This window comes from Schistocerca piceifrons, chromosome 4, assembly GCF_021461385.2.
Source record: "Schistocerca piceifrons isolate TAMUIC-IGC-003096 chromosome 4, iqSchPice1.1, whole genome shotgun sequence".
NCBI classification, from domain to species: Eukaryota; Metazoa; Arthropoda; class Insecta; order Orthoptera; family Acrididae; genus Schistocerca; species Schistocerca piceifrons.
Window position 1 is genome coordinate 450,216,584 of NC_060141.1, and position 20,290 is coordinate 450,236,873.

At 43.2% G+C, this 20,290-nt stretch overlaps 1 protein-coding gene and 1 non-coding gene across 4 annotated transcripts in view; one reads left to right on the forward strand and one right to left on the reverse strand.

Moving 5' to 3' along the window:
- Positions 1-20,290, forward strand: part of LOC124795068 (neural cell adhesion molecule 2) — a 631,935-nt gene that overhangs the window by 569,586 nt on the left and 42,059 nt on the right. The gene's annotated exons all lie outside the window — the stretch shown is intronic.
- Positions 16,339-16,413, reverse strand: Trnaa-ugc. The gene has a single exon. It is a non-coding gene; the product is annotated as a tRNA-Ala (tRNA).

The following is a 20,290-nucleotide window of genomic DNA, read 5'->3' on the forward strand; positions in this document are numbered from 1 at the left end:
CCAGGCTGGTATTTTTAGACAAACATGGCTGAAACCCGTGTCTCAAGAGAGACAAGCCAATTCACTAGCTCGATGAGATAGGAGAAGATTTACTCTGACATCCACGTGAGCTGTGTTGATTACCACGCAACAGACTGGTACTGCCTGTACTTTCTAATTTATCCTTATAGCAGGCGTCGGCCACGCTGGGGGCAGAAAAGCAATGTGAAGTGATCCCTCCTGTGCTAATAGTTAGTTTTTAATGTACTGATAAATTGTAAAGTATTCAAGGCAAGCATCCACTTCAACATCGACGAAACGAAATTTATTTCTCTTTTACGTTCATTGAGACATTTAAATGAATTTACTTTCTTAAGGTTTCTGAATTTTTTTTTTAATGTTTATGGTTCCAACGAAAAAGTACAGATTGACGATGTTGGTCGTGGGTGTGTTTGGTGACACGTTGTTATTTTAATACTCTCACATACATAAAATATTTTGTAAAAAATTATATTCACCCTTAAGTAAATAAGCGCCTAACGACAGAGCGCTAATGTCGCTCGATGGCGGCGCCACCAAACCATCCACTTCCAACTGAGATAAAACGACCAAAAAGAATCTCCATGATTCAGTTAGTATGACAGCAATAATAGATTAATTAGTAGTTGAAATAAAAATGTTTTAAGATTAAATACAACATTGTTACTCAAAAAAGTGCCTCTATACAATGAACCTACATCTTCTCTAATGGACGTCCAAAATGGGAAGAAGGATGGTAAAAAAAATTCTAAGAACGGTTATCTCTTACAAAAATAATTTTCTTTTGAAAGGACGATTGGTGTAAATTCAATGTAGTATATTTACTTTGCTCCCAAAAAGGACATTACACAATGTGTACTCTGCGTTATAAGTGTTACACAGTAGCTCACAAATATTAGTTTATACAATAATACTGTATGCATCAATGCTCCCCATGAGTAGGATTATGATAAAGAGACGCTGCAACGATGTTAAAACTTTTACGACTGCTGTCAGTAGGTTTGGTGATTTCGAAACTCCTTTGTATGAATTTCATCTTCACTATGCGTAACGGGAGTTGAATCATTGCCTTATGGGGTTGAATCTGAGGCCAATGGCATTTCAGAGTGTAGTCATGGAAGGAATTTTCACGTGAACGTTTGGGCTTCATCTTGAGGCACTTTCGTGTGGTAATCCATGCCGTGTACCTCATAAAGCATGTCGAATTATCGTAATCCAACATCCTCTGCTGTAGTTACTATGCGACTTGCAAGATCGTGAAGTTGATTCGAAATTTCCGGCGGTATAGTACCCGCAGCCACACCAAATGGTGTTGAATTAAGATAACCCGATTTACTTAACGAGATACATGATATCGACTGGCAAGATGAATTGCATGAAAGTGAATCCTTTAAGCTGCTAAATCGATCAGAAATAGACAGAAAAAAATCTAATTTGAAAGAAAACAATAAATAAATAAATCATTTTTATTCTCTACAAAAAAGATATGTCACAGCTGACGTCCCCATTTCTTCTAGCTTTATAAGAGAAACACCATTAAAATACAATATTTTTACAGACCGTTGGAGAGACTCTTAGTCATAAATTATGATAGTGTTGTTAGCGACGAAGGTATATGCGAAAACGATAGTGTTAACTTACTTACGTCTCTGATTGGTAAGACAACATCATAACTATAAATGAAAGTGAAAACGTAGATAATCCACAATTTTGACATGCCCATTTGTAATTATGAACTTGTTCTACCAAGCAGCAAAGGAGCAATCAACTAACACAGCTAACTGTGCCACCACAGAGCAGTTATCAATCTTTAATATTATATGACATCTACAATTTTGTGCTTCTCTTTTATAAGTTGCCATGTTGTACACGTTCACACTATATACGTCCAGTATTTAAACTGTTTTCTATCATCTGACGTAATTTTGCAATAAATACATACAGCAGTTATTATCTAGGAAGACATTGTACACGTCACACTGTACTTACATTTCTCTCTTAGGATGTTAAGATCGCTGTAGATAAGTGATAAATAAGATCGACTGTGCAGTTAAGTACCTCTTACATACAGAAAGTTTATGTAACTATCTTGGTATTTATACTGTTTTTGTCCAATATGTTTGTATGCACGCTGTACATGCACACGCATGGACACAAACACATTATTCGAAACATATATTTTTCCTCCGTTATCATTTGTTTATCTCAATTAGTTTATTGAGGTGTATTACTTTATGGTGCCTATTTCCTGTTTTCAAACGTATAGCAAACGTCTGCAGACGAAACATGTTATGGAAGTGGAAATCTTTTCCCGTATCGGTTGTACAAGCATGTAAAAGAATGTAATAAGGGCTCGAATCTGCAAACATTTTAATATACCTTCTTGCCAATTTGTCAATCAACTTGTCGCATCTTCTCGAAGTATTTATCATAGTGACCTATGCGTACGCCTCGAAGATCACACTATCTGCGGGGCGCAGACTTTATGCATTTTGGTCACGTAGTATATTACTGTATTCGAGGGCCAGTGGAAGTTGTTAAAATTTCAATTTCCTTCAATCCTATTCCATTTTCGCAATACCAGATATTGGTTCACATCAGTTCAGTGAATAGTATCACGCGTTTATAAACACGCCAGATGGCGCAAAGCGGACGCGGTCCCGAATGAGCATTTCCACCGACTCCTCACCCCAACCCCCCAACCCCTTTCCCACCCTCGTTCTCTCCTGCTGTGTTTGGGAATATATAAAGTCGAGCTTTCCAAAGACGCATATTGAGATTTCTGTTCCAGTTCGATAATGTGTGCGTACTTATACGCTCACGCGCAAGTGTATGTGTGTGTGTGCGTGTGTGTTTGTGTGTGTATGCGCACGCGCATGCGTACCGCGGTGTGCGTGCAGGCCTGCCGGTGCATTTTAAGCGCAGAGAAATCGCCGGCAACTATTCAGTTCCTGCACAGTAGCATGAATTTTACATTTATATGCTGATCGTTGCGTCGGATGTTGGCGGCGCTGTAATACCCCGCCTGGTCGATGCCGTATAGCGGAAAGACATCATCGTTCGCTACCTGAAAGGAAATCAAATGCAGGGGGAGGCATATCCTGATCTGCTGCTTGTTCGCCGCTGCCACTACACATTTCGGAAATGCGTTGCGCTGACATTAATTGAGCGGATCTGATAGCTACGTCAGCCTAGTGCCACTGCTGGCTCATGCTGGAATGCTCAGCCTTGCGTACCGGAGACCAAATCATGCGTACCTCTCCGGCTAATTTCACAATCTGCAGGCCCGGAGAAGTAGATGCCGAGACATTCAGCAGTCGACTCGTCGCAGACTGTAATATATACCGGGTGGTTATAATTAAAATGCAGCTACTCGCAGAGATCCAGTACATTCTGTAATCTACATATAGCGCGACACTTAGTAGATATTCCATTTCGTTAATCCGGAACCGATGTATGGTGCAAAAAAATTTGTTCTAATGTTGCTCACAAGGTGCAAATCTGGCGCTATGAATGCAAGAAAGACGTTTAGAAGTGTTTCCATATGTAACAGATAATGAACGGGACGCGGGCAGAAAAAGTCAAGCAAGTGAGAAAGGCGTAATATTTATATTATTATTAACCGCCACAGTCACAATTTGTTCAATATGAGCACCAAATACGTCGACGAGATTCTGCAGAGCGCCAGATTTGCACCTGGTGGTCAAAATTGAAACTTATTGTTTTCCAAAGAAAATCGGTTCCTCATAAGCGGATAAGCATATATAATAAGTTTCACTGCCATACGATAGTTACAGCCTACGCTGGACTTCTGTGAGTAGCTGTACTTTAATTTGAACCATCCGTTAGGCCATCGATAAATGACAGCAAGATCACCACAAAGGCAACTCATATACCATCACACTGTACTGTTCACTGGAGAGCCAAAACTGGGAACTATCAGATAATGGTGTGAACTGTATATTTACACTGATAACTCAAACGTTGTGACTACTGACCACTGTGTGACTCTGAAACCAATCTGCATTAGTAACCATTTCGTAACCTGCGAGTGCTATCCACTCGCCATCACAATAAACAGCATTGCATGTTATTCGACATGGCATAAATAATTTGGTCGCTGCGTGCAATGGAAACAAAGTCAGACTGAAGCAACGCCTAAGTGCATTCATGATTATATTTTTTAACGAAGGAGGGCCCTATCATATGAAGCAAGGTTTATAAGTGGGTGTTGGTTCCATAAATGACTATATTCAGATAAAAACCATACCGAATATTGCTCCGAAGCTACGCTTGGAAAACAAAAGCACACAAAATTAAAATGAATAACTGAAGCTAATAATGTGGGACTTTTATGGACATCGTTAGGGAGACTGACTAAATCTCAAGTGGGCACCCGAGGGCTGTAGCAACACTGCACCTGCGCATCAGGGATTGACTCCCGGAAGCAGAAACTTCAGAATGTGCCGAGCAAGCTTTGAGGATCACCCCAAAATTGCCATCCAACCTGAGCAAAGCCTTCATCCTGTAGCACTACAGTAGACCCAGGATGACCCGGAATTCGCATCTCTGTGTGAGAATTTTTCTGTCAAAACATGCATGCGCACGTGACGACGGAGCGAGTAAATGACGTGAGAGCGAGTACGTGCATGCATCGATTGTCCACTGCACTCTTTCGTGCTGAAAACAGAGAAATCCGTGTAGCGCGTTTCCTTATAGAGGAAGGAGCACGGGGAAAGGAAATTCAGCGAAGAAAAGGGCAAATATGCGGAGAACACTGCATATCGGTTGCGATTTCGACAATCAGGCCCAACCGAGGTGCAACGGCTGTCCCCGTTATTGCTGGTCTTCAATAATGAAGGCATACACATGACGGACAATGGTATCGGTTATGCGGCATGGTGGTGTGGCTTGCGTCGTCGGCCAGTGACATTCGTCCTTGAAGCGTTTGTGCCAAGCCTCAAACCTTGCAGTTTGTACTTCTATTTTACGTGTTAATGTTTTACTTCTTGACTGAAAGAAACTGTGGCACATCAATGTTCGAACTTCTACTCTCCAAATGACGAAGCGATTTGCGTGGTACAGAATCTCCTTAGGTTGTATGCTAGGTTGTAGAGCTTTCTTTATTGCCTCATTATTTATGAAACCTTGTGCTAAAACTTCAACTTTTTCATTTATTTTATTTTCATACAGAAAGATTTGCCGGATACCTTCAGTATGACGTGTCACTCTATGAGAGAAGGTAGTAATTGTGTTGCAGCGATGTTAGTTGATGTGACGCATTTATGCATTTGAGGGGGGTGTATGCTGCATGCTGCACTATTTTTGGCTGGTCAAAACTGTGTGCATAGTCAGAACATACACCCCGTTAAAGAGTATGGAAATATAATATCTGTTACCGTCCATGACACTACAACTCCCGCTTTGAGTCGTTAAAATTACGCGCCAGAGCCAAAAAAAAAAAAAACAAAGAACTGTTTTAACATAGACATCAGTGCTACAGCATTTTTGCACTTCATCCGGACACTGAAATTACACTGAGATATTCAGTACTGAAGAGGAGTACTCATAAGGGTATTCATTAAATTATTCTCAGCAGTCCTATATCAAATTGTATTGGTGTTTTACAACTCGCTACACAATTTCTTCCGTAATATCAGTTTAGAATTATTGTTGATATTGAAGTAATGGATCACAAGGTACCAACTCATCTGAAATAGATACAGCAAAAAAATCTACCTCACAAAACGGAAAATTACTACATAACGCAGTTGTTGAAACAGACGCTTTTTACACATCTTAAAACTCAGTAATTGTGCTAGATCTCAAAAATCATTTAAAAACAAAAAGGAGGAAATTGTCAGAAAAGTCATGGAACAAAATGATAAACTAGTGTTTGGGATGAAAAGAAATCACCGGAGGTCTATCAGCTCGTAGAAGAAAATCACAGACGCCATCCGACTGATGAAAACATGCTTACAAAGGAAACTTTACACTTAGCGCTGTCGATTAGAAAAGACAAGAAACGGCTGTCAGAAGTTAACGAAGACCTAAAGTCATAGGAAAGCGATATGCACATACATAGATGATAGAAAGGCAGTGAATTGATGGAGCTGTCATTTGTACACATGTGGTTTGTGCGAAAAGGTTTTCGACGCGATTATTGCCGCACGGCGGGAATGAACATACTTTGAAGGTGAAATGGTTGATGGAGGTAACGCATGAGACAGCCCGTTTCAGAATTGTCAGGAAATTCCGCCTTCCGAGATCCACACTGTCAAGGGTACGCCGACAATTCCAGATTTCAGGCATTGTCTCTCACCACGGACGACGCAGTGGCCGATGGCCCTCACTCAACGATCGAGAGTAGCGCGTTTGCTTATAATTGTCAGTGCTAATACAGAAGAAACTCTGCATGAAATAACCGCAGAAATCAATGTGGGAAGTACGCCGATAGTATGCGTTGGGACAGTGCTGCGAAATTTGGCGTTAATGAGCTATAGCTCAAATGGTTCAAATGGCTTTGAGCACTATGGGACTTAACATCTGAGGTCATCAGTCCCCTAGATCTTAGAACCACGTAAACCTAACTAACCTAAGGACATCACACACAGCCTTGCCCGAGGCAGGATTCGAACTTGCGACCGTAGCGGTCGCACGGTTTCAGACTGAAGCATCTAGAACCGCTCGGCCACAACGGCCGGCTGTGCTACAGCAGTAGACAACTAACGGAAACGGCGTTTCTGACAGTACGACATCGTCTGCAGCACGGTTTCTGGGCTCTTGATCATATCGGTGGCACCCTGGACTGGAAAACCGTGGACTGGTCAGATGAGCCACGATTTCACTTGATAAGAGCTGACAGTACGGTTTCAGTATGGTGCAGACCCCATGAAGCCAACTCGCCAAGAAGGCACCGTGAAAGCTGGTGGTGGCCCCACAGTGGTGTGAGCTGTGTTTACATGGAATGGACAGGGACTTCTCCTCCAACTGAATCGATCATTGACTGAAAATGGTTATGTTCGGACACATGGAGACCATTTGCAGCCATTCATGCAGACATCCCAAACAGCGATGGAATTTTTATGGAATACAACGCGCTAAGTCACTGGGCCACAACTGTTCACGATCGATTTTAAGAACATTCTCGACCATTCGAGGAAGTGAAATGAATCACATTGAGTATTTATGTGACATAAATTCGTGCACATTATCCAGCACCGGCGACACTCTGGCAATTACGGACTGATCAATATTTCTGCAGTGTACTTCCAACGACTTGCTGAGTCGCTGCCACGTATTGTTGCTGAACTACGCCGGGTAAAAGGATATCCGAAACGATATGAGCAGGTGTGTGTGTGTGTGTGTGTGTGTGTGTGTGTGTGTTTGTGTGTGTGTGTGAGTTTGTGTGTATTGTGTATTGAACTGGGCACCTAGAAAGGACGGAGAGGCTTCATCCCGCCGTAGCCCTCAGTGGTTCAGAACCCCACAACAGGCCACAGCAGTCCACCCACCTCACAGCTGCGCCATACCGAACCCAGGGTTATTGTCTGTTCGGCCCACAGTAGACACCCCCACCCCTCCCTCCCGGGAACTTGTCATACCAGACAACCCCAGTGTTTGCGTGGCAGAGTAATTATGGTATACGCGTAGGTGGAGACAGTGTTTGCGCAGCAATCGCCGACATATAAGGGCAACCAGCCCGCATTCGCCGAGGCAGATGGAAAACCACCTTAAAAAACCATCCACAGACTGATTGGCACAGTGGACCTCGACACTAATCCGACGTGCGAATTCGTGTCGGGGACCGGCACGCCTTGTCGCTCGGGAAGCAGCGCGTTAGACCGCGCGGCTAGCTGGGCGGTCTATATGAGAGGTACTCAACGACTTCTGTCAACTCGGTGTAAAGGAGACTGGCAGTCACTGAAAATACACTACGGGCCATTAAAATTGCTACACCACGACGATGACGCGCTACAGACGCGAAACTTAACCGACAGGAAGAAAATGCTGTGATATGCAAATGATTAGTTTTTCAGAGCATTCACACAAGGTTGGCGCCGGTGGCGACACCTACAACGTGCTGACGTGAGGAGAGTTTCCAACCGACTTCTCATACACAAACAGCAGTTGACCGGCGTTGCCTGGTGAAACGTTGTTGTGATGCCTCGTGTAAGGAGGAGAAATGCGTACCATCACGTTTCCGACTTTGATTAAGGTCGGTTTGTAGCCTATCGCGATTGCGGTTTGTCGTATAGCGACATCGCTGCTCACGTTTGTCGATATCCAATGACTGTTAGCAGAATATGGAATCGGTGGGTTCAGGAGGGTAATATGGATCGCCGTGCTGGATCCCAAAGGCCTCGTATCACTAGCAGTCGAGATGACAGGCATCTTATCCGCATGGCTGTAACGGATCGTGCATCCACGTCTCGATCCCTGAGTCAACAAATGGGGACGTTTGTAAGACAACAACCATCTGCACGAAAAGTTCGACGACGTTTGCAACAGCATGGACTATCATCTCGGAGGCCGTGGCTGCGGTTACCCTTGACGGTGCATCACAGACAAGAGCGCCTGCGATGGTGTACTCAACGACGAACCTGGGTGCACGAATGGCAAAACGTCATTTTTTCGGATGAATCCAGGTTCTGTTCACAGCATCATGACGGTCGCATCCGTGTTTGGTGACATCGCTGTGAACGCACATTGGAAGCGTGTATTCGTCATCACCATGCTGGGGTATCACAAGGCGTGATGGTATGGAGTGCCATTGGTTACACGTCTCGGTCACCTCTTCTTCGCATTGACGGCACTTTGAACAGTGGACGTTACATTTCAGATGTGTTATGACCCGTGGCTCTACCCTTAATTCGATCCCTTGGAAACTCTACATTTCAGCAGGATAATGCACGATCGCATGTTGCAGGTCCTGTACGGGCCTCTCTGGATACAGAAAATGTTCGACTGCTGCCCTGGCCAGCACATTCTCCAGATCTCTCACCAACTGAAAACGTCTGGTCAATGGTGGCCGAGCAACTGACTCGTCACAATACGCCAGTCACTACTTTTGATAAACGGTGGTATCGTGTTGAAGCTGTATGGGCAGCTGTACCTGTTTACGCCATCCAAGCTCTGTTTGACTCAATGCCCAGGCATATCAAGGCCGTTATTACGGCCAGAGATCTGGGTACTGATTTCTCAGGATCTATGCACCCAAATTGCGTGAAAATATAATCAGATATCAGTTCTAATATAATATATTTGTCGAATGAAGCTTACGGCAAATAATGGAAAAGTGTTACGAGTGGAACAGTGAAATGTATCTATGCTTTATAGATCTAGAAAAGGCATATGACCGGGTACCTAGGAGGACGTTCAGGGGCAAGACAAGGTTGCAACCTGTCTCCACTGTTGTTCATATTATTTATGGATCATATGTTGAAAACAATAAAATGGCTGGGTGTGATTAAGATATGTGAACACAAAATAAGCAGTCTCGCATATGCGGATGACTTAGTTGTGACGGCAGATTCGTTTGAAAGTTCGCAAAGTAATATTTCAGAGCAAGATCAGAAATGTAAGGACTGTGGTATGAAGATTAGAATCTCCAAAACGAAAGTAATGTCAGTGGGAAAGAAATATAAACGGATTGAGTGCCAAATAGGAGGAACAAATTTAGAACAGGTGGACGGTTTCAAGTACTCAGGATGCGTATTCTCCCAGGTTGGCAACATAGTGAAAGAACTGGAAGCGAGGTGTAGCAAAGCTGATGCAGTGAGAGCTCAGCTACGATCTATTCTCTTCTGCAACAAGGAAGTCAGTACCAAGACTAAGTTATCTGTGCACCGTTCAATCTTTCGACCAACTTTGTTGTATGGGAGCGAAAGCTGGTTGGATTCAGGTTACCTTATCAATAAGTTTGACGTTACGGATATGAAAGTAGCTAGGATGATTGCAGGTACTAGCAGATGGGAACAATGGCAGGAGGGTGTCCACAATGGGGAAATCAAAGAAAAACTGGGAATGAACTCTATAGATGTAGCAGTACGGGTGAACAGGCTTAGATGGTGGGGTCATGTTACACACATGGGAGAAGCAAGGTTACCCAAGAGACTCATCAGTTAAGCAGTAGAGGGTAGGAGGAGTCGGGGTAGACCAAGGAGAAGGTACCTGGATTCGGTTAAGAATGATATGGAGGATTTTTATAAGGGGGACTATGCTCCAGACTGAACGCTGAAAGGTATAATCAGTTTTAAATGATGATGATGATGATGAATACCCGTTTATCATTTGTATTTCACCTTGGTGTAGCAATTTTAATGGACAGTAGGGCAGCACGAAATTTTAAATCCTAATTCATAAGTTATTGAAAAACCATTATAGATTTTCTATGGAAATCGACGTTTAAAATAAGACAATTAGGAAACTACCCTGCTGAGAAGCATACCCGACAAGATTCGGCCTGGATAAATACCTTAAAAATAATCACAGCTAAAGAAAGGAGAGATACTCGGAGAAAAAGGAAAAAAGAGTGCTAAATAACTTCAAATGTGCTCTGTAGATGGGCTCAGCGAAGCAAAATAAAACAGCACGGGATAGGAATAGATTGATGGACTGGTTGTTGATTTCCGCCATGGCGCGGCGGCTGGCAGCAGCCGGTGTCGGCGGCCCGTTGCAGCAGCAGGCAGCAGGCAGCAGCGGCAGGCAGGTGTTAAAGAGCAGCGGCTCCTAATGGTCCGCCTGCTGACGCGCGCGCTGCTAAACGAGGTGCTTAAGAGCCAGCGGCAGCGGCAGCGCCCCAGTCACCTGGCTAAATGCGTGCCAACGCCTGCGCCTGCCCGCGCCAGCGGCTGCAACCCGCGCAGCACGGCACGGCTGCGGTTCGCGCGCGCCGAATCGCAGTCGCACGCTGAGTGCCTCCCAAAAAAACTCGCGCTCTGCTTTTGTTCGCTCCACCGCGCTCCGCATTGCGCTCACCTGTATGAAAGCGCAAAGCCTGACCCACAGCGGCCGCACGGACAAGTGGCTTCCACCGCAACGTCTGCGTATACCCTGCTGCTGAAATATAAGCGCGTGTGTCGTGGCTCGGCGAGAAGAACTCTAATTTTTCAAAATTAATTCCTGTGAGAAGAGTTTGAGTAACGCAATCAAACACACTATTATCTATATATACAAGGAACGGTGACCGTTTGATTCTTTGTTTGAATGTAATTCATTCAAACCTACGGCTTTATTCAGATTTCGATGAAATTTTTCACGCTTTACGTTCAATACTAGAGGAAGATCACAGTCTACATATGTTTGTTATATAGAAACGTCACCAAAAATCTCTAAAAGTTCTTGGCCGATTTACTTTTTCATGGCCGATTGACTTCAAATTTCTACACCATCCCCTAATGAACATTTGGGCAGACATACTACAAGAAAAGTCAACTGCCTAACAAACGAAATACCGGGTGATCAAAAAGTCAGTATAAATTTGAAAACTTAATAAACCACGGAATAATATAGATACAGAGGTAAAAATTGACACACATGATTGTAATCACACGAGGTCTTATTAGAACAAAAAAAAAGTATTGCGCGCGTCGTTTGGTGATGATCGTGTGCTTAGCCGCCACTTTCGTCATGCTTGGCCTCCCAGGTTCCCAGACCTCAGTCCGTGCGATTATTGGCTATGGGGTTACCTGAAGTCGCAAGTGTATCGTGATCGACCGACATTTTTAGGGATGCTGAAAGACAACATCCGACGCCAATGCCTCACCATAACTCTGGACATGCTTTACAGTGCTGTTCACAACATTATTCCTCGAGCATTTCCTGTAAAGAACATCACTTTTGCTTTGTCTTACTTTGTTATGCTAATTATTGCTATTCTGATCAGATGAAGCGCCATCTGTCGGACATTTTTTGAACTTTTGTATTTTTTTGGTTCTAATAAAACCTCATGTCATTCCAAGCATGTGTGTCAATTTGTACCTCTCTATCTACATTATTCCGTGATTTATTCAGTTTTCAAATTTATACTGACTTTTTGATTACCCGGTATACCGTAATGAACTGACTGTAATTCATACCGTCAGAATCGTACTCGTCTTGGAGATAACACTACCAGACATCACAAGTTAGCGAGACGAGCAAAAGCTCAAGAATTTTACAGGATCATGATTGAAAACTCGCATTTATTGATCAGTTGCCGTTGTTAAACGTGAAATGTGCCATAGAAGATATATTAGCCCGTGTTTCACAGCTATTTTTATTACTAAAATCCAAAGAGCCATATACAAGTTAAGGCTGGTCATTGATTCAGCACCAACAGAAGTCACTAGATGACGGGCCGGTGAAAAGGTCGGACAGAACCCTAAGTTGTCAGTACTGGACGTAAGCTTTTCGAACAATTCGAGTCGTGCTGAGACACAGACCTATTTGAAACCGTGAAATCTTAGCTGAAACAACAGAAAACGAATTCTGTAAAAACACAGTGATATACTTAGCGCAAAACGTAAGACACATTAAGTTTGCAAAAATTTGCTTGAAGAAATAAATTAAAAATGAAAATAGGCACAGGACCAATCACTTTGTGTGGCCGATATTAAAAATCACGGACAATTCCGGGCATTGCAGTTAGTGAAGCACAAGTTTTAAAAGAGCAGGACGGGGGGCCAGGAGGGACGATAAGAAAGTACAAAATAAAATAGTTGTTTTCGTAGGTTTCCCATTTGTATATAGCTACAGCAACGCACATTTATCTGAAACTATTTATCATAGTGAAACTATCTTTGGAGGCCAAAATACACCAGATGAAAGTTAAGTACTTTTGGTATATCACTAGGGCAGAAGATTCGCTAGAAAAAGCTTTAATGGTCGGAGTAACAGAACGTCAGAGGCGTAGAAGAACCATGGGGATATTTCTCATTTGTATATAGCTACAGCAACGTACATTTATCTGAAACTATTTATCATAGTGAAACTATCTTTGGAGGCCAAAATACACCAGATGAAAATTAAGTACTTTTGATATATCACTAGGGCAGAAGATTCGCTAGAAAAAGCTTTAAAGGTCGGAGTAACAGAAGGTCAGAGGCTTAGAAGAACCATGGGGATGTTGGATAGAGGACCCTGAAGAACTGGGGGACCGAATCAAAGTCCAGGTGTGCATGGAAGTGCGTCATTCATCACGTCACTCGGGATCGGAGACGGCTTGATATGTCACAGCAAGACATAAACCCCTACACACGCTTCCTTCCTTTACCAAACTGTTGATTAGTTGATGCTTGAGGATATGTTCTATCAACTAATGCATTACTTTAGTCGAGTTGTGTCACACATTTATTTTCTCCCCAATTCTATCTAATGCTTTGTCATTAGTTAACCGATCTACCCATCAGATCTTCAACATTCTTGCGAAGCGCCACAATTCAGAAGACACTTCAGTTCTTCATCAAACCATGTCCTCGGCAAATGTAATGGCTGTAGTTTGACTCTTCTTTCAGCCATTCACAGTACTAAAATAGATGTCAAAATAAGAAATATTTCTACATCTCTTCATCTCATGGCCCACACACTATATTTCTTTATTTTAATTTTTATTCTGATTGATCTTGGGCTCATTCCTCAGATTTTATCGTTTTTGTTGATAATAGAAAGCTATTCTTAAGTGTTTTGGATAGCTCTTTGGCTAGGAATCATTTCTACAACGAACACAGAACAACCACACAAAATAAAAAAATAACTATTGGATCAAGACAAGAACGAGATCAAATCTAATATGAAATGATACAAGGCATATTAGTTAGGAGACGGCGGAATTCACAAACCATTTATGTTCATATAGGAAAAGATAGTAAAAGTAACTTGAAGCTGAGCCAAGAAGAAACTGGAGCCAAACAAAGCTTAAAGATCGTAAGTCTTGGTCATGTTTTTAGAAAGGGTTTTGCAGCGCTGTGGCTCCTCTATAACAAGAGAGAAGTGACGGATAGTTTCACAAATTACATGCTACTTGAGTAAATCTGAAGCTAAAATTTCAAGAACTGTCAACACTGTGAATGTTCCTCCGAAACGAAGTTCATGTTGAGGTATTAAGAATCTTCGAGTATAGATTTCCCTTTACTTCAAATCGCACTTTTTCCATTAAAAAGCTACCTAAAGTATTTCGTAGAAACTGGTATACAGATCCAAAAGACAACCTTATGGATAAACCAGAATGATTGGATAGTTCTCAATTAAAACGATTGTGTGTAGTAATGCCAAATAATGTTTTAGCCCTTGTAGCATGAGCTTTGTCCTAACGGGTAACATTTCGACAGACGGTAAAGGTGGCCTAAGCGTTGTACAAAACAAAGTCTGGGACACTTCGGCTCAGGCTGCAGCGAATATTGGAATGGGAAGCAAGCTGGCAGAATGATTTTTTTCTGAAGCTTAGGTTGTACTCTGTGTTATATCTGTCAATAATATAAAAGCAACGACAAAGAGGAATGTACTTTTTGTCGAAAATTTATCTCTTACCGAAGTGTTATTTTCTCTCTCCCTCACAATTTTGTCAGTTACGAGTTCATATAGATATACGTGAGGTACTAATCCCGTGAAATACTTTTCCTGTGCAGTAAACGCAGAATGTTACAACTGCGAAAAGATACTGACGACACGAGAAACGAAATTACGCAACGAATTACCTGAAAGATTAAAAAAATTGAAATATGTGGAATTATAATATTGACATGTTTCAGCTCTTCGATGAGATTCCACACGAATCTCTGCAATTTCAAATGCGAGGCCAACTGCGAAAGCTATTTAATCACGGAGCAGAAAAAAAATGCAGCGTGATATTTCAAGTTCAGTCTGCTTGCAGTGTCCAACGTGTATTTATATTTACGAAGGTATTTGACTCACACGATAATACAAAACAAATAATTGTAAGAAGTGGTGTTATTTTTCTTAGGAAATTATTTTATCTAGTGACTTACCGCTACTGAGAATTTTAACAATAAACACAATAAATATTGTGTGTGTGAAATCTTATGGGATTTAACTGCTAAGGTCGCCAGTCCTTAAGCTTACACACTACTTAACCTAAATTATCCTAAGGACAAACACACACACACCCATGCCCGAGGGAGGACTCGAACCTCCGCCGTGACCAGCGGCACAGTCCATGACTGCAGCGCCTCAGGCCGCACGGCTAATCCCGCGCGGAAATAATAAATACTAGACATTACTAATCTTAGTTATAAATTCGTTTTGCATGCCGAAGTATTATGGTGAAGCTATTAAGATTCAGAATAGCAATAACGAGTGTATGTCAACTTGTGTTTCTAGAGACATTTCTTTAATCGGTGACCGTTTGTTTCTAATGTTGCTATCTGTAAGTCTCATTTCGATCTCTCAGAAAGAAATTTTCGTCTGATGTATAACTTTTTGCACTTCAAAAACTTTTCACGCTATTATAAAGTGAAAAAAGTGCTTTAAAACCTAACAAGGTGGTTGCGACACGTCCATTAATCACGCTTCTTTATCTTCCAACCGCCGGCCGCTGAGGCCGAGCGGTTCTAGGCACTTCAGTCTGGAACCTCCCGACCGCTACGGTCGCAGGATCGAATCCTGCCTCGGACATGGATGTTTGTGATGTCCTTAGGTTAGTTTGGTTTAAGTAGGTCTAAGTTCTAGGGGACTGATGACCCCAGATATTATGTCCCATAGTGCTCAGAGCCATTTTAACCATTTTGTCTTCCAACCCTGTTGCTCTATGAGACATTGTATTCATAGAATACTTGAGAGAGGTTTATTAACCGTTCCATCGTACTGGCAAAGTACCAGGATTAGTCATACGGTTTTAACTACAACCTCAAAAAAATCAAGTTGTGGCCACGAAATCTGGTGTTAGTCTGCCTCCACATATCCACACTTTACTGCAACATATTCTTCGCAACAATGAATCACTTTGCGAGAACCCAGGTTGCGGAAGTCTGCATTTTTGTTGTTCAGAAACGTTCCACGCGCAAGTAAGCTCATGTCTGCCACGAATGGTTTCCTCATCTGAGGAAAGAGGAAGCGATATATCCGTTTTCTCGGAGATATCCATTAAAGGTGCAGATAGTCACAGTAACTCAAGTTTATTTCTCCATCACAACATAACAAATTCCTCGTTGTGATATGGAAGTAAATTTATTGAAATTGAGATTAAACAAACTTGTCCCACTTGCGAACAAACAAGTAATAGTTCTTCAATAACAACAGACTTATAGTTAAATGATAATTAACTCAAAGCCCTAAGCTTTCGACAGGCGTTGGTATACATCTACGGGGACAGTTGAAAATGTGTGCCCCGACCGGGACTCGAACCCGGGATCTCCTGCTTGCATGACAGACGCTCTATCCATCTGAGCCACCGAGAGCACAAAGGAAAGTGAGACTGCAGGGATTTATCCCTTGCACGCTCCCCATGAGACCCACATTCCCCAGCTTAATATCCACACACTACGTTCGTAGTAACCCTGCCCATTACACTCATTACTCGCGGCAGACGATCTTTCCGAGTCCCGTAAGAGTTCGGGCAATGTGTGTGCATCCAACACAGAAGAAGGTAAATAGCCGCTTAGCCTTAACTATATGAAGATGGTATCTGCTCTTTCGGACAGCTTAGGGTCTTGATTTAATTATCGTTTCATTCTAAGAGAGGTGCATGGTCACCGATGGTATCTGTTCTTTCGACATGTCCGAAAGAACAGATACCATCTTCATATAGTTGAGGCTAACCGGCCATTGACCTAGTTCTTCTGTACTGGATGTACACACATCTCCCGAACTCTTTCAGGACTCAGTAACGTTGTCTGCCGCGAGTAATGAGTGTAATTGGCAGGGTCATTACGAATGTAGTGTGTGGACATTAAGTTGGGAATGCGGGCCTCACGGGGAGCGCGCAAGGGATAAATCCCTGCAGTCGTACTATCCTCTGTGCCCTCGGTGGTTCGATGTATAGAGCGTCTGCCATGTAAGCAGGAGATCCCGGGTTCGAGTCACGGTCGGAGCACACATTTTCAACTGTCCCCGTTGATGTGTATCAACGCCTGCTGACAGCTTAGGGTCTTGATTTAATTATCACTTCATTCTAAGAGAGCAGCTTGGTCACCGATGGTATCTGTTCTGTCGGACATGTCGGAAAGAACAGATACCACCTTCATAAACTTATAGTTCCTTAATCCCAAAAACATATAATTCAGTTCCTCAGTTCCGAAATTACAAAAAGAAAATCGGCACTCTGTGCTTAAGTCTTGGAAACCAAAACGCTTCAAAGTGTTGTTAACGGGATAAGTATCGGAGGTCAACACAGTTTAGGAAAATTTCTAAGTCCGACAAGAATAAAAGCACAAGCTCAAGTCTTAGCACCTTCTTGTCGGTGAACACAATAAAGAGTAGATGTTATACCAAGTCCCTGTTAGCACGTCACCGTCGCTTACAAAGGGAGATCAACCAATATTGGTCAACTTTTGCTGGTGCATTCTATATTGAAAATAAAGAGACAGGTGTTTCGGGTTTTTGCTACATGCTACCTAGTTTTTGAAAAAAATCCAGGTTGACTACCAAACAGCAGGTCTATGTTAGATAGTTGTTCGCGACGTTTTTACATTCGACATTTTTTCGGTGTACCTGATAACATTTTGAAAATGGGAACACATTCCTTCTTTTGAAATAAAAAAATAGTGAGGTGTGGTTAATGGTTATATAGGTATGTATAACGTACTGAAAGTTATTTTCACGATAACACGCTAGATAGGACTTCCGTAGATGGTAATGGTGAACCGACTTGCAACGAGACACTGATAACAACGAAATGTACGTCTACTTGTGAGCTGTGAGGCGACTGCATTTTCCGACAGGTAAAGAATTTCACGGTACGACTTAAAAACCATGTGACAGCAGAGGAAATAATTGCAAGATAGGGTAGATGTTATCAAAATTCTTGCGTTGGTCCATAATCAGTTGTCCAGGCCAGTCTTTCAAGACATCCTTTCATAAGGATGCTTGGTACGCATCCAAATTGATACCTGACAGATCTGTTGTTAGCGACGGGAATGTACCGGTGACCATGTCAATGCGGCGAGTTTTTCGTCAGTTGCGCGTGCTGCGGGAAATATTAATTTTTTGGCTGTTTTTACGATAAGCTGCACAGTAATGATCGCGAAAACGCTCACGAATAGATGATCAATTACACTACAGGCCATGAAAATTGCTACACCAAGAAGAAATGCAGATGAAAACGGGTATTCATTGGACAAATATATTATACTAGAACTAACACGCGATTACATTTTCACGCAATTTGGGTGCATAGATACTGAGAAATCAGTACCCAGAACAACCACCTCTGGCCGTAATAAAGGCCTTGATACGCCTGGACATTGAGTCAAACAGAGCTTGGATGGCATGTACATGTAGAGCTGCCCAAGCAGCTTCAACACGATACCACAGTTCGTCAAGAGTAGTGAAGGCGTATTGTGACGAGCCAGTTGCTCGGCCACCGTTGACCAGACGTTTTCAATTGGTGAGAGATCTGGAGAATGTGCTGGCCAGGGCATTAGTCAAACATTTTCTGTATCCAGTAAGGCCCTTACAGGACCTGCAACATGCGGTCGTGCATTATCCTGCTGAAATGTAGGGTTTCGCAGGGATCGAATGAAGAGTAGAGCCACGGGTCGTAACACATCTGAAATGTAACGTCCACTGTTCAAAGTACCGTCAATGCGAACAAGAGGTGACCGAGACGAGTAACCAATGGCACCCCATACCATCACGCAGGGTGAAACGCCAGTATGGCGATGACGAATACACGCTCCCAATGTGCGTTCACGGCTATGTCGTCAAACGCGGATGTGACCATCATGATGGTGTAAACAGAACCTGGATTCATCCGAAAAATGACGTTTTGCCATTCGTGCACCAAGTTTCTTCGTTGAGTACACCATCGCAGGCGCTGCTGTCTGTGATGCAGCGTCAACGGTAAGCGCAGCCATGGTCTGCGAGCTGATAGTCCATGCTGCTGCAAAACGTCGTCGACCTGTTCGTGCAGATGGTTGTTGTCTTACAAACGTCCCCATCTGTTGACTCAGGGATCGAGACGTGGCTGCACGATCCGTTACAGCCGTGCGGATAAGATGCCTGTCATCTCGACAGCTAGTGATATGAGTCCGTTGTGATCCAGCACGGCGTTCCGTATTACTCTCCTGAACCCACCGATTCCATATTCTGCTAACAGTCATTGGATCTCGACCACCGCGAGCATCAATGTCGCGATACGATAAACCGCAATCGCGATAAGCTACAATCCGAACTTTAAACGAAACGTGATGGTACGCATTTCTCCTCCTTACACGAGGCATCACAACGTTTCACCAGGCAACCCTGGTCAACTGCTGTTTGTGTATGAGAAATCGGTCGGAAACTTTCCATCACGTTGTAGGTGTCGCCACCGGCGCCAACCTTTTGTGAATTCTCTCAAAAGCTAATCATTTGCATATCACTGCATCTTCTTCCTGTCGGTTAAATTTCGGGTCTGTAGCACGTCATCTTCGTGGTGTAGCCACTTTAATGGCCAGTAGTGTATTATATTATATTTAGACGAACTTTCGATGTGTAGCATTGAAAACACGATTTTGCATTGTCATCCTTGACAATGATTCCTTTTCATATCTAGGGAGTGTAGCAAAGAGCCGAAACAAATGTCTTTATTTTCAATGTATAACGTCGTTGCAACACTCGACCAAACCTGGTGACCAACATGTCTGTTCCCATTCTTGCTAGTCCAGGCGGAGGAGGTCGCGTGCTGTCCCGGAAAATGGTGGCAGACTAGTGAGCGAGGCGCAACGGAGGTCTTGGCGGCTGCTCGTTGCCATTGTAGTGCTCTGTTAAGCTCGCGTGTCGGCCTAAATAGTTGCCTCGCGGCGGGAACCATGCGGGTCTATCTTCGGCGCGAGGCCGTGTGGATGCAGGGAAAGGTGCGGTACGTCACAGACCGCTATCATGGTCTGGCCGGAACGCTATTCACGCACCCCCGGAGTTGGCCACAGTGTTCCCGCGGCGTCTGTCCCTTAGCTGCGGAGCGTGCGGCAACCCAAACAGCATAGAAGTTGCGCGGAATGCCGTCGGCGCCTGATGTCTAGAGCGCCACGGAAGGAAGAAATCGTTTGGTGCCATGTCAGGAGAATATGGAAGGTGAGGCCAAATTTGGTAGCCCAAAGAAGCAGCAGCTGTGTCTGCGTCCAATACAGTGTGAGCT